Source organism: Lathyrus oleraceus, chromosome 6, assembly GCF_024323335.1.
Source record: "Lathyrus oleraceus cultivar Zhongwan6 chromosome 6, CAAS_Psat_ZW6_1.0, whole genome shotgun sequence".
Classification (NCBI taxonomy): domain Eukaryota; kingdom Viridiplantae; phylum Streptophyta; class Magnoliopsida; order Fabales; family Fabaceae; genus Lathyrus; species Lathyrus oleraceus.
The window spans coordinates 509286496-509302483 of NC_066584.1; the positions used below are offsets into that span (position 1 = coordinate 509286496).

The following is a 15988-nucleotide window of genomic DNA, read 5'->3' on the forward strand; positions in this document are numbered from 1 at the left end:
CTTTCCTCTCTTTACATCTATTATTGCCCTTGCGGTAGCTAAAAATGGTCTTCCTAACAAAATCAAGATACTTGAATCTTCTTTAATGTCCATTACTGTAAAATCTATAGGAATGTACAGTTGACCAATTCTTACGGGGATGTTCTCAGGATGCCTACATGGTATTTGACTGAGTGATCGACTAATTGTAATGACATTCTAGTAGGTTTAAGGTTTCTAAGGTTCAGTCTTCACTAATCGATAGGGGAGTTAATCTCACACTTGCTCCTATATAATATAGTGTTTTATCAATAACAAATTATCCTATAACACAGGGAATTGAGAAACTCCCTGGGTCTTTAAGTTTTGGTGGCATCTTGTTTTGTATTATGGCACTACACTCTTCAGTAAGTTCTATTATACTATCATCATCTAACTTCCTCTTATTGGATAAGACTTCCTTAAGGAATTTAGCACAGGTGGGCATTTGGGTTATGGCTTCAGAGAAGGATGTAGTTATATTGAGTTGTTTTAACAGCTTAACAAATTTCTTGAATTGACCTTCGGTTTTTGAATCTGTTAGCCTTTGTGGAAATGGAATGGGTGGATGATATGGAAGTAGTGGAACATAGGTTTTCTCTTGGACCTATTTCTCTTTAGGTTCTAATTTATTTATCTTCTTTGGCTCTACTACAGGGTTATGGTCAACCACTCTTTCTGATTCCTTGTATGTCCCGTCATCTTTCCTAACCATTATCAGCTTTTTATCTCTTGGATCAACTGGGCCGTCCAATTCTGTCCCACTTCACTGTGTGATTGATTTGGCATGTCCTTTTGGGTTTGGTTATGGTTGGCCAGGAAAAACGCCAGGTGGGGCAACACTAGCTGCTTGTTGTCATGCTACTTGGGAGATTTGTGTCTCTAGCATTTTGTTATGTGTGGAAAAGCGTCTACCTTGTTTGTCAATTGTTTTACCAACTCATTGTTATGTATGTTTTGATTCATAAATTCATTGTTCTATTGAGTATGAGATGCAACAAAGTTTTCCATCATTATTTTGAGATTCGACTTCTTAGGTGCTTAAGGAGCAGTGGGTGCGACTTTTTGATAATCGAGAGGGGTGGTAGGAGTTGGGCCAGGAGCAAACAATGCATTGTTTTTATTATAAGAAAAGTTAGGATGATTCCTCCAGCCCAGATTGTAGGTATTAGAGTATGGGTTTCCTTGGTTATAATTTAATTGGTCGGATTGAATTCCAACCAATAATTGGCATTCAAGAGTGTTGTGCCCAGAGGTTCCACATAGCTCGCAATTAGGTGTTACAACAACCACGGTAGTTGTTGAAGCTACGGTCAAACTTTCGACCTTTTGCGTCAGGGTGTATACCTTGGCATTAACATGGTCTATGCCATTAACTTCATACATGCCGCCCTTAGTCTGAGGTTTTTTTACTGGAGTTTGCTCACCTCCCCATTGGTAATAATTTTGTGCCGTGGTTTCTATGAGTTGATAGGCGTCTCAGTATGGTTTGTCCATTAGAGTGCCGCCAACTACAACGTCTAAGGTTAATTTAGTGTTCTATAGGAGACCATTGTAAAAGGTATGGATAATTAGCCATTGTCCAAGTCCATGATGTTGACAAAGTCTCATCATATCCTTATAACTTTCCCATGCTTCGAAAAGTAACTCTCCATTTTTCTGTTTGAATTTGTTGATTTGGCTTCTTAGCATAACTATTTTGCTAGGTGGGAAATATCGGGCTAAGGAGGTCTTCTTCAAATCATTCCATGTTGTGGTGGAGTTTGATGGTAGAGACTTGAGCCACACTCTAGCTTTATCTCTTAAAGAAAATGGGAAAAGATGTAGTCGTATGATTTTTGGATTTATTCCATTATCTTTTAACGTGTTTGTGTACTGCACAAACACTGACAGGTGAAGGTTCGGGTCCTCTGTGGGATTACCAGATAACTGGTTCTGTTACACGATTTGCAACAGAGCGGGTTTCAACTCAAAATTGTTTGCCTCAATTGTGGGGGGTGTGTAATACCTCAAAATTTACCCCCCTCATTCATGCGTTCATTTTTAGGTCATTTAACATTTCATATTGCATTTCATCATGTCAATCGGAATTAGATCCAAGAAGCTTGAATATCTTTTATTTAAAAATAAAGAAAAAAATATTAAAAAAATGAAAAAAAAATGAAAAAAAAATAATAAATAAATAAATAAAATATAACAGAAAAATCTTGGACTTGGACCTCTCTCTTTTGAGCCCACAAAGTCACAAAAATCAGGTTATAAATTCTAGACTTCCATCTCCCAAAACACCCTGGGAAAAAGATAGTGAGAGAAGAGCTAACAGAATTCAGAGCAACCTCCAGAGACTGAAAGGAACTCATCTGCAAAGAGCCAATTCCATCTCATATAAACCCTCAGATTGCTTTGCAAACCCAATCGGGCAATTCAATTTCATTTGATCTCTCCAATCAGGTTTGCCCTATTTCCACTACTTTATACTTTCAACCTAAAATTTTTGATACCCTTTTGATGCATGTGTTTGAAAAGAGGTTTATACCTCCTACACTTGGTTGCTTTTTGTGAGCTCTTTTTGTGAATTTTAATGGCATGATTCATGTGGTTACATTTTGATTTGGGGCAACTCTTGATTGCACCCCATATTGTTTCTCTATCCTGTTTGTTGAGTTTTTTGTGAGGGCTCACATGACTCCTAAAAGGATAACTTGCTTGACATTCCACTTTATTTGTGGGATACCATTTGAAGGTTTATTCCGATTACCTGTATTGACTTGCTTTCTTTGATGGTGCCAGCTTGAGAGATCTCTGGGTTTCTTGCTGTTACTCCGGATCTTTATTCGTGTGGTAGACCTCTTGATCCCTTTATCTTTCCCGCATTTTACCGCTTTTTTAGCTGGAAGACCTCAATAGGAGGCAATGTTTTCTTTTGTTTGTTTACTTTTGTGCCCAAAGACCTCCAAGAAGAGGCATCAGTGCTAAAGACCTCCATGAAGAGGCAATTGACGGATAAAAGGGATTAGTAGTCAATCCCCCGTTATTCAGTGTGTCGTTCTTTATGCCCGCACTACGTTTCGAGGCTTCAGAACAAAAGCCCCAGATTTTTTGTCCGGTCAGTCAGTGGAGAGGGTTCCACCTTTCAGAATCCCCACTTTTTGTCATGAGCTCACCCTGTCCAGGGTTAAGAGCTGTGAGGTCTTATCCTCATTACCCGCTTGATCTGCTCACCCTGACGTTCAGTGTCAGTGGTTCAGAGCCCATTTGATTACCTTTCCATGGCTTGTTTGTCGAGGTTGATATGACCCCTCTTGACTAAAGCCTTACCCATGTATGTTTGAGCCCCCTTGGTGGCATTTTACTTTATGCATGTTTGTTTTGTATGGTGTGATCGTCTCCCCATAGGATTGCTAGGCTTCGTATAGTCTCTCGTTTGCATGTCAATTAAGGTAGCACTGTTCCTTCGTCTAGGACTTCCTTTTTGCATGAGCATTCCTAAAACACAAACAAACTCATTGATTTTTATTCTCCTAAGAACACGTTCACTCCTTCTACTACAGGCGAGTAAGTCTCTAAAGGTCGAGCATCCGGTAGATTGCGTAGTAACGTCGTTCACCCAAAAACACAACCCTTAACCCGTAGGTAGCCGAACTACGGCTTGCTATGATTCTCATTCCAGATGAGATACGTAGGCATAAGACGCGATGTCTTAGCGAACACACCCCTCTTTAACCCCATAGGTAGCCGAGCTATGAAGACTCTGATTCTCATATTCAGATGAGATACGTATGTAGTGGATGTGACATCCGTGCGAGTCATTTTCTTTTGACCCCTCTTTTAGTAAATAGTACATTAGATAAACCCACACCCTTTAGACAAGAACAACAAGCGTGGATCCCGTAGAGTACTACTGATGCGTAGGGATGCTAATACCTTCCCTTCGCATAATCGGCTCCCGAACCCGAGATTTGGTTGCGAGACCTTGTCTTTTCCTTTCCTTTTTCCAGGTTTACTTCGAGCGTTTCCTTTCCCTCCTTTGGGATAAATAACGCACGGTGGCGACTCTTCTGTCTTTCTTTCTCGCCGGTTGTTTTTTCGCATCTCCTTTTTCAGGTTGCGACAGCTGGCGACTCTGTTGGGGACACATTTTCCCTAGTGGGCCTTTCCTAGCGTTTGTTTGTTTATTGCCTATTGTGTGTTATTTATTTATTGCTTTGCATATGTATCTGCTTGCATTGCATCCTATGTGCGCTTTACTATTTCATGCATATTGTGTTGGCTGTGTATCTGTTTCACTGTTGGGTGGGAATCACAAGAGGTAAAATGCCTAATACACCGGCTATGAGTGAACTTTAGGACACCTAGGAAAAGAGTGATTCATGGGAAGCGGGTGGTATGGCGCCACTTAGCGGAACATGGTATCACGAGCAATTCAGATTCTGATGGGGTATTATCGTTGCATACACCTGGTATGCATATGATGATATTCTTGAAAGGATTGTTTATCCTGCGTTTCTCTTGACCTTACCCTGGCCTAGATTACACCCGTGAGTGAGGCGGGAATGAATCATTTACAGGTACTGATGGTGACTTGTTCTGTTGATGACCGTGCCCTGTTGGTGACTTTTGTTTGGTTCTTGTTGGTGACCGTTGGTTCTGAAGTATGGGTTCTAAGTCGATGACTGTGTTCTATGGTTCCCGATTCAGAATTCATGCTGAAGTTCTGATCCTGTGCCTCGTGATATACAACCAACCCGGTTTTCTAGAGCAGAGTTTTGATCTCGTATTACATTCTTTAGTGGGGTTCTCTTCAGACAATGCAACCCAATAGATATTCAAGCAGATACAGCAACCTTGATTTGCATGTCACTGCATTGCATCACATCATTCCGCGTTCATATCATTCACACATGTTTATCCATTTCTGTGGGGTTTATATCTTCTTCTTGATTCTAGTCGGGGTTTTCTGGTACTTTTAAAAGGGATATTTTATCTTATGAGAGACTGGAATCAAGGGGTTAAAATACTTTTTGGAATTAACAAACATGTCATTGCATTTGCATATCATGTCTTGCATAACAGGTACTGCCGCAGTGTCCTCACTTTGTTTGGTGCTCCACTAGGATAAATGACTCAGGAATTCACCGATATGGTACCCGAAGGAATCAACGATGAAGATGGGGATAGTGATTGCGACATCGATAACTGGGTACGTCTGAGGATCCCGGGTGAAGTCATCAACAATTGGTCTTCTGAGGAGATTGTCCAAGTCACTTTTCTGGAGGAGTAATTTTCTTTGTTTGTTCATGCATATCCAAGTCTTACGTTCCGCCCAAGGCGTAATGACTCATTGTAGGGCTCATCTATGTGGATACTTGCATTTTTTATCATCAATAAAGGATGTATTTTTGCATTCTAATATTTTGTTCACTGTCTTTCTATTTTTGCAGTTTTTAAAAATCAAAAAATATTTGGCAATGTTTTGTTTAGTTTTCACTCCTTGTTCACACTCATAAGCATATACCATCGCTCATGCAGATGCACGTCACCGGATCCTATTGATAATGGTTCTGCTATGGCTCGCTTCGACTTTGAAAATCCAATCTTTCAAGCTGAAGAAGAGGGTGATGAAGACTGTGAACTCCCGGAAGAACTCACCAGGTTATTAAAACAGGAGGAAAGGGTCATTCAACCGCATCAAGAGTCTATTGAAGTGATTAATCTCGGCACCGAGGATGCCAAGAGAGAAATCAAGATAGGGGTTGCTTTGGAAGATAATGTGAAGAAAGGGCTGATTGAATTGCTTCAAGAATATGTTGACATCTTCGCTTGGTCTTATCAGGACATGCCAGGGCTTGACACAGACATTGTGGTACACCTCTTGCCTCTCAAAGAAGGTTGTCCTCCGGTCAAGCAGAAGCTCAGAAGAACAAGACCGGAGATGGCTGTCAAGATAAAGGAAGAAGTGCAAAAACAGTAGACGCAGGTTTTCTAGCAGTTACAAATTATCCTCCATGGGTTGCAAACATTCTTCCGGTACCTAAGAAGGATGGAAAGGTACGGATGTGTGTCGACTACCGGGATCTGAACAGAGCTAGCCCTAAGGATGATTTCCCATTACCTCATATCGACGTTTTGGTGGATAACACAGCTCAGTTCTCAGTATTCTCCTTCATGGATGGCTTTTCTGGCTATAATCAAATTAAGATGGCACCAGAAGACATGGAGAAGACAACATTCATAACCCCATGGGGCACCTTCTGCTACAAGGTGATGTCGTTTGGTCTGAAAAATGTCGGAGCAACATATCAACGAGCGATGGTGACTCTTTTCCATGATATGATTCATCATGAAATCGAGGTTTATGTTGATGATATGAATGCCAAATCTCAGACGGAAGAAGAACATTTGGTGAATCTGCATAAATTGTTTGAGCGTTTGAGAAAATTCAAGCTGAGGCTTAATCCGAACAAGTGTACTTTTGGGGTGAGATCTGGGAAACTATTGGGTTTTATTGTTAGTGAAAAAGGGATTGAGGTGGATCCGGCCAAAGTGAAAGCGATACAGGAAATGCCTGAGCCAAGAATAGAGAAACAAGTTCGTGGTTTCTTAGGGAGGTTGAACTACATTACAAGGTTCATCTCTCACCTAACAGCCACGTGTGAGCCAATATTCAAGTTGTTGAGGAAAGATCAGGCTATCAGGTGGAATGATGATTGCCAAAGGGCTTTCGAGAAAATAAAAGAGTATTTGCAGAATCCTCTTATCCTTGTGCCTCCGGTCCCAGGGAGACCGCTGATTATGTATTTGACAGTACTAGACAATTCCATGGGTTGTGTTCTCGGTCAACACGACGAGACAGGTAGGAAAGAGCATGCCATCTACTACCTAAGTAAGAAATTCACAGATTGCGAGTCGAGATACTCGATGCTTGAAAAGACATGTTGTGCACTTGCATGGGCTGCTAAGCGTTTGAGACAATACATGTTGTCTCACACAATCTTACTGATCTCCAAGATGGATCCAGTCAAATACATATTCGAGAAGCCAGCTCTCACCGGAAGGGTTGCTCGTTGGCAAATGGTACTGACAGAGTACGATATCCAGTATACATCCCAGAAAGCCATCAAAGGGAGTATTCTGTCAGACTATCTTGCTCAGCAGCCGATTGATGATTATGAGCCGATGAAGTTTGATTTTCCAGATGAAGACATCATGTTCCTCAAGATGAAAGACTGTGAAGAGCCAGTTGTTGAGGAGGGACCCGATCCAGATGAAAAGTGGACTTTGTTGTTTGATGGGGCTGTCAATGCCAGAGGAAGTGGAATTGGTGTTGTCATTACTACTCCGAAAGGCGCCCACATGCCTTTCACCGCTCGTCTGACTTTTGAGTGCACCAATAATGAAGCTGAGTATGAAGCCTGTATCTTAGGTATTGAGCAAGCCATTGATTTGAGAATCAAGACTCTGGACATCTTCAGAGATTCAGCTCTAGTGATCAATCAAGTAAATGGTGATTGGAACACCCTCCAGCCCAATCTGGTCCCTTACAAAGATTACACGAGAAGACTATTGACTTTCTTCACAACAGTAAAGCTGTATCACATACCTCGTGATGAGAACCAGATGGCAGATGCTCTTTCCACTCTATCCTCCATGATCAACGTGATTCGGTGGAACCACGCTCCCAGGATCGATGTGATGCACCTCGACAGGGCCGCGTATGTGTTTGCTGCTGAACTGGTAGTTGACGACAAGCCCTGGTATCACGACATCAAGCGCTTTCTGAAGAATCAAGAGTACCCTGCAGGGGCATCCAACAATGATAGAAAGACTTTGAGGAGATTGGCAAGCAGTTTCTTCTTGAACAAAGATGATGTGTTGTATAAGAGGAATTTCGACATGGTTTTGCTCAGATGCGTGGATAGACACGAAGCAGACATGTTAATGCAGGAAGTTCATGAAGGCTCCTTCGGTACTCATGCTGGCGGACATGCAATGGCTAAGAAATTGTTGAGAGCGGGTTATTACTGGATGACCATGGAATCTGATTGTTTCAAATATGCCCGGAAGTGTCATAAATGCCAGATTTATGCTGATAAGGTACATGTGCCGCCGAATCCTTTGAATATGATGTCTTCACCGTGGCCTTTTGCTATGTGGGGCATCGATATGATTGGAAAGATTGAGCCGACCGCCTCCAATGGGCATCGCTTCATCCTTGTTGCCATCGACTATTTCACCAAGTGGGTCGAAGCAGCATCATTCGCGAATGTCACCAGACATATGGTTGCCTGTTTCATCAAGAAAGAAATCATTTGTTGTTATGGGATTCCCGAAAGAATCATTACTGATAACGGTTCTAATCTCAATAACAAAATGATGAAGGAGTTGTGCCAGAACTTCAACATTCAGCATCACAGTTCTTCCCCTTACCGCCCTAAGATGAACGGTGATGTTGAGGCGGCAAATAAGAACATAAAGAAGATTGTGCAGAAGATGGTCGTTACGTACAGAGATTGGCATGAGATGCTACCCTTCGCCTTGCATGGGTACCGTACTTCAGTGCGTACGTCGACCGGGGCAACCCCTTACTCCCTGGTGTATGGTATGGAAGCAGTCCTACCTGTTGAAGTGGAGATTCCTTCTCTAAGAGTCCTGTTGGATGTCAAGTTAGACGAAGCTGAATGGATTCGGACAAGGTTCAATGAGTTGAGTCTTATCGAAGAGAAGCGAATGGCAGCCATTTGTTATGGGCAGTTGTATTAGAGTCGGATGAAGAGAGCCTTTGATCAGAAAGTGCGTCCTCGATGCTTCCAAGTCGGAGATTTAGTGTTGAAAGGGATCCTTCCTCCTCAGACAGATCACATGGGCAAGTGGACTCCTAACTATGATGGACCGTATATTGTCACCAAGGTTTTTGATGGTGGGGCCGTAATGCTTGCAACTATGATGGTGAAAACTTCACTTCCCCTGTGAACTCAGACGCAGTTAAAAAATACTTCGCATAAAATAGACCCGATGGACAGTAAAAAGAATAAGTCCAAGCAAAAATGGGCATCCCGACGAACCAAGAAAATGAAAAGGTTCGGGCAAAAATTAGGGATTAAAAATGAAAAGATCGTACACCCGGTAAGTTGAAAACCTGAAAAGGCAACTTAGGCAAAAATGGGTATCCCGGTGGATTGAAAACCCGAAAAGGGCGATCCAGGCAAAAGTTAGGGATTAAACGATGACTGTGTTCTGAGTAGTTCTGAATCTCATCCCATGTCGATAACTGGAAACTTTGAAAGGTAGGAAACAGTCCAATCACCTTTTTTAGAAGGTTGATCATCTGGAGGATCTTGAAGACGAGCGAGTCATAGCAGAATTGGAACCCAATAGAAATCCATTTCACATTGCCATTAGATTAATTTCTGTTTTTATCTTTTGTGCAATTACCTCTTTCCAAGGATTGCTTCCTGATGTAAATGCCTATTCAGAGGCCATTCAATCAATAAAATCATGTTATTCAGTATATCTCTATTTTCATTTTCATTTTACTGTTTTGTTTGCGAAAATGACGTCTGAATTTTTGATAAACATTGCATCATGAAACATAAGAGCTTTACAGGTACATGCTTAATAAACATTTAAAATTGCTGTAAATGTTAAGTGCTTTAGATCGTCTATTCAGAACAGGTACCCTCGGGGCATTTCCTTAAGGTTCCCAGCCGATGATCGCGAATGTTTTCCCCCAACAGTCGAAGTTGGTATCTTATCCCTGTAGAGCTGATCAGAGCATTGGATTCTTCGATCCCCAGAAGGCTCTCACTGTTGTACCTCCCCCAAGCGGTTGTTTCAGAATATACACTCCCCAGTAGAGTTGACAGTGCCAGACTATATATCCCCAGCGGAGTTGACAGTGTCAGACTATATCTTCCCAGCAGAAGCGGCTGCTCCTCAAGGTTCGATGCCAGATCGATGATCTCGACGCTAGATCCATGGTCTCTTTCCTTGAAGCAGAATCTCGGTACCGTATCGGTGTTTGCTTCCCCTGCTAAGTCGTCTCTCTCGCAGGTTATGGTTGCCAGAACCACTATCGCTTTCCCCAACAGCAGGTTTTCAGTGTCGTTCTCTCCCCAGTCAGAGTCTCGGTATTTCGTCATTGCTAGAACACCGTGTGGCGGGTCATTTCCCCACAGAGTTCTTTGCGCTGTGCATCTCCAACAGCCTTGCCAGGGTCCAGAAGATGGTGATCATTTCCCCAGCAGATTCCCTTGCCTCGGCTTGGCATTCTACCCAGTATTTCGCATCCCTGCATGTAGAATCATATTGCATTGCATCCTCCCAAATCGCGTAGCATTTCCATTTTCATGGAGCATTACGCCATTGAAAAATTCAAACATACGCATGTAAAGCATAAAACATTCTCGGTATCCCAAGTGATAAGCCAGAAGTTGTTTCCAGTACTCAGACTGAAGATTGTTCATGACTTACCTTTATTATCCCCAGCAAGTGTCATTGGCCCATGCGCCGCCTCTATTATCTTTCCCTATTTCTGCCGATGCTGACAGGCATGAAGTTTTTCCGGTATTCAGACCAAAGTGGCGTTCAAGCCAGTTTTCCGATGTTCAGATCGAAGAAGTTTCCGACATTCAGGTCGATGCAACTTGCGGCATTCAGGCCAGTTTTCCGATGTTCAGATCGAAGAAGTTTCCGACGTTCAGGTCGATGCAACTTGTGGCATTCAGGCCAATTTTCTGATATTCAGATCGAAGTGGCATTCAGGCCAATTTTCCGATATTCAGATCGAAGTGGCATTCAGGCCAATTTTCCGATATTCAGATCGAAGTGGCATTCGGGCCAATTTTCCGATATTCATATCGAAGTGGCATTCAGGCCAGTTTTCCGATGTTCAGATCGAAGAAGTTTCCGACCTTCAGGTCGACGCAACTTGTGGCATTCAGGTCAGCCTCTCGGTGTTCAGACCGATATTAATAATCTCATATCTTTCGATGTTCAGATCGAAGTCGTTTCCAGTATTCAGACTGATGATCGGCATTCAGGCCATGGTTATTTCTATGTTACCATTTATTTTGGTATCTAGGTTAACATTCTTTTTCGGTATTCAGACTGACTCTCACCGTACCAGACAGATTCTTCTTTCAAGACCACCTCTTTGCTGATTCTGACAGGCATTGTTACTTCACTTCACTTCAGTGCAAATTTTCGGGCTTTTATTGTATTCAATCCCTTGATACCTCGAAAGTGCGAAAGCCGCTGCTATCTTCTTTTCGGGTCTCCAGTTGATTGAATAGAGGCAGCTGTAATACCTCAAAATTTGCCCCCCTGATTCATGCATTCATTTTTAGGTCATTTAACATTTCATATTGCATTTCATCATGTCAATTGGAATTAGATCCAAGAAGCTTGAATATCTTTTATTTAAAAATAAAAATAAAAATAAAAAAAACGAAAAAAAAAACGAAAAAAAACGGAAAAAAAACGAAATAAATAAATAAATAAATAAATAAAATATAACATAAAAATCTTGGACTTGGACCTCTCTCTTTTGAGCCCACAAAGTCACAAAAATCAGGTTATAAATTCTAGACTTCCATCTCCCAAAAAACCCTGGGAAAAAGATAGTGAGAGAAGAGCTAACAGAGTTCAGAGCAACCTCCAGAGACTGAAAGGAACTCATCTGCAAAGAGCCAATTCCATCTCATATAAACCCTCAGATTGCTTTGCAAACCCAACCGGGCAATTCAATTTCATTCGATCTCTCCAATCAGGTTTGCCCTATTTCTAATACTTTATACTTTCAACCTGAAATTTTTGATACCCTTTTGATGCATGTGTTTGACAAGAGGTTTAGACCTCCTACACTTGGTTGCTTTTTGTGAGCTCTTTTTGTGAATTTTAATGACATGATTCATGTGGTTACATTTTGATTTGGGGCAACTCTTGATTGCACCCCATATTGTTTCTCTAACCTGTTTGTTGAGTTTTTTGTGAGGGCTCACATGACTCCTGAAAGGATAGCTTGCTTGGCATTCTACTTTATTTGTGGGATACCATTTGGAGGTTTATTCCGATTACCTGTATTGACTTGCTTTCTTTGATGGTGCCAGCTTGAGAGATCTCTGGGTTTCTTATTACTTTAGTTGCTGTTACTCCGGATCTTTATCCGTGTGGTAGACCTCTTGATCCCTTTATCTTTCCCGCATTTTACCGCTTTCTTAGCTGGAAGACCTCAATAGGAGGCAATGTTTTCTTTTGTTTGTTTACTTTTGTGCCCAAAGACCTCCAAGAAGAGGCATCAGTGCTAAAGACCTCCATGAAGAGGCAATTGACGGATAAAAGGGATTAGTAGTCAATCCCCTGTTATTCAGTGTGTCGTTCTTTATGCCCGCACTACGTGTCGAGGCTTCAAAACAAAAGTCCCAGATCTTTTGTCCGGTCAGTCAATGGAGAGGGTTCCACCTTTCAGAATCCCCACTTTTTGTCATGAGCTCACCCTGTCCAGGGTTAAGAGCTATGAGGTCTTATCCTCATTACCCGCTTGATCTGCTCACCCTGACGTTCAGTGTCAGTGGTTCAGAGCCCATTTGATTACCTTTCCATGGCTTGTTTGTCGAGGTTGATATGACCCCTCTTGACTAAAGCCCTACCCATGTATGTTTGAGCCCCCTTGGTGGCATTTTACTTTATGCATGCTTGTTTTGTATGGTGTGATCGTCTCCCCATAGGATTGCTAGGCTTCGTATAGTCTCTCGTTTGCATGTCAATTAAGGTAGCACTGTTCCTTCGTCTAGGACTTCCTTTTTGCATGAACATTCCTAAAACACAAACAAACTCATTGATTTTTCTTCTCCTAAGAACACGTTAACTCCTTCTACTACAGGCGAGTAAGTCTCCAAAGGTCGAGCATCCGGTAGATTGCGTAGTAACGTCGTTCACCCAAAAACATAACCCTTAACCCGTAGGTAGCCGAACTACGGCTTGCTCTGATTCTCATTCCAGATGAGATACGTAGGCATAAGACGCGATGTCTTAGAGAGCACACTCCTCTTTAACCCCATAGGTAGCCGAGCTACGAAGACTCTGATTCTCATATTCAGATGAGATACGTATGCAGTGGATGCGACATCCGTGCGAGTCATTTTCTTTTGACCCCTCTTTTAGTAAATAGTACATTAGATAAACCCACACCCTTTAGACAAGAACAACAAGCGTGGATCCCGTAGAGTACTACGGATGCGTAGGGGTGCTAATACCTTCCCTTCGCATAATCGGCTCCTGAACCCGAGATTTGGTTGCGAGACCTTGTCTTTTCCTTTCCTTTTTCTAGGTTTACTTCGAGCGTTTCCTTTCCCTCTTTTGGGATAAATAACGCACGGTGGCGACTCTTCTGTCTTTCTTTCTCGCCGGTTGTTTTTTTGCATCTCCTTTTTCAGGTTGCGACAGGGTGTAATACTCGAGTGTGGCTCTTCTTGATATGGAGTAGCATAGTCCTTGAGAGGACTGTTTTGGTTTGCAACCATATATGAGGTTGGGATATTATACTCTAAACGAAGTTGTCTAATTCGGTGTCTGAGTGTTGTCGCTGTATTTAGAAATTAAAGATCCATTTTTTATTGATGGGGTACTGGTCTCACACTTGCGTGCTATTGACCCGTACGTGAGTGTTTTGAAATTGCAAATACAAAAAATAGATCAGACACCGGTCTCACATTGTCGCATTGTTAATCGATACTTGAATGATTCAAAATTACAGATGTAGAAAATTTATCAGATACTGGTCTCACATTGTCGTGCTCTTGACTGGTATCTAAATGTTTTCACTGTTATGCAAAACATTTTGAATATTAAATCTTAAAAACCATAACCAAAAAAATAATTCAAGACTAAAAGTTACCCCAATTCAATTTATTAAGTCCCGTCGGAACTGAGGTCCTCACATATCGGACTTTACGGGCTTAGCTAGACATGGCTTGCATGCAACTCGTATTATTAGTATTGGACATATAAAATAGGAACATGATAGAGATGACGTGGATATGAATTATGATTAGATTCAGTAACACACGCATACAAGATCAAATCCAAGCATAAAGTTACTAATTAATAATAAAAGCATATAAACCTTACAAGAATTGCAATAATTCAAAAAATCAAATGCTGAAGAACTTGAATAAGCGAAAACTTCTAAATAAATATAACAGCAAGATTAATCTTAGACGATTCAAGTAGGGTAAAGATTTTTGAATACAAAACAATGTATTAATCCCTCAATGTGAATGATTAGTACTTTTTACGGTAAAATATATGCCTAATGAAAACTAGAAAAAACTTTGATTCTCAATCCTTCTAAAAACTAACTATATATGTGTTACATATGCTGAACTACAGTCCTGAAAGTGTAGAAATCATGGGAGGAAAATATGAAGGAATGAGGGAACACAAGGTTTTGTCTATTGCAATTTTTCAGGGTCGAACTGCATGGCGGACGTCATGATGCTTGTGGCGGTCGCCACAAGTGCAATAAGAGGATCCTGGCCGTTTTGTATTGCATGACGAACGTCATTCTATATGTACGGACTCTACGGGCTTAGCTAGACATGGCTTGCATGCAACTCATATTATTATTATTGGATATATAAAATAGGAACATGATAGAGATGATGTGGATATGAATTATGATTAGATTCAGTAACACTTGCATACAAGATCAAATTCAAGCATAAAGTTACTAATTAATAATAAAAGCATATAAACGTCACGAGAATTGCAATAATGCAAAAAATAAAATACTGAAGAACTTGAATAAGGGAAAACTTCTAAATAAATATAACAACAAGATTAATCTTCAACAATTCAAGTAGTGTAAAGAATTCTGAATCCAAAATAATGTATTAATCCCTCAATGTGAATGATTAGTAATTTTTACTGTAAAATATATGCCTAATGAAAACTAGAAAAAACTTTCATTCCCAATCCTTCTAAAAACTAAGTATATATGTGTTACATATGCTGAACTACCATCCTGAAAGTGTAGAAATCGTGGGAGGAAAATATGGAGGAATGAGGGAAGACAAGGTTCAGTCTATTGTAAATTTTCAGGGCCAAACTGCATGGCGGATGCAATGATGCTTGTGGCGGTCGCCACAAGTGCAATAAGAGGATCCTGGCCTTTTCGTACTGCGTGACGGATTCCATTTTATGTGTGGTTGTTGCCAAAGCTCATTGACGGTGTCTTATTCATTCCTTTTCTCACTCGGGTGGGCTCCATGACTGCCTAGTCATGGCTGAGGCCATGACGGGCACCATGTAGGTGGTCATCAGTGTATTTTTATCATTTTTTCTCTCGTCATTTTTATCTGATTTTTTCATGTATCACCTCCTACTTGTAAAGTACATGAAGCGTACATAAATTACCAGCATAACACTACAAAATGTAACAAAGTGACACTAAAACATGTATAAATCCAGGTAAAATAAACTATGTGTTTCTGTGTTATCAATACCCATAAATTAACATTAATGTATTTTTATTTTCTTTTTATTTGATAGAAAAAAAGGGCCATGGCTCAGAAAGAAAAGGCCACATAGCAATTAAAGAGAAAAAAATAAGAAAAAGAAAGAATATAAAAACTTTAAAAAAATTACAAAAGAAGAAATAAAAGAGAAAGGACTAATGAATAAAATATTTAAGGTGTTCTTTGATAAATTAATAAAAATGTTCAAAAAGTAATGGAGCATTACAAGATTTTATTTAAATAGTTTTTATTTAAATAGTTTTTCAAAAGATAATAGTTAAGTAAAAATTAATTATTAAATTGATAATAGATAAATAATACATAGCTATAATAAGATTTAGAATTTACACTTACTTTTATTTTAAATATATATAATCTTCTTTCTCATATGATATTAATGACTTTAATAATCATATTTAAAATGTGAAAAATGAAGAATAATAAATTATTTTAAA

At 40.4% G+C, this 15988-nt stretch overlaps 1 non-coding gene across 1 annotated transcript; it reads left to right on the forward strand.

Annotated features, from left to right (window-relative positions):
• The first annotated feature begins 1603 nt into the window (after positions 1-1603).
• Positions 1604-1710, forward strand: LOC127099540 (small nucleolar RNA R71). The gene has a single exon (XR_007794032.1). It is a non-coding gene; the product is annotated as a small nucleolar RNA R71 (small nucleolar RNA).
• The last annotated feature ends 14278 nt before the right edge of the window (positions 1711-15988 follow it).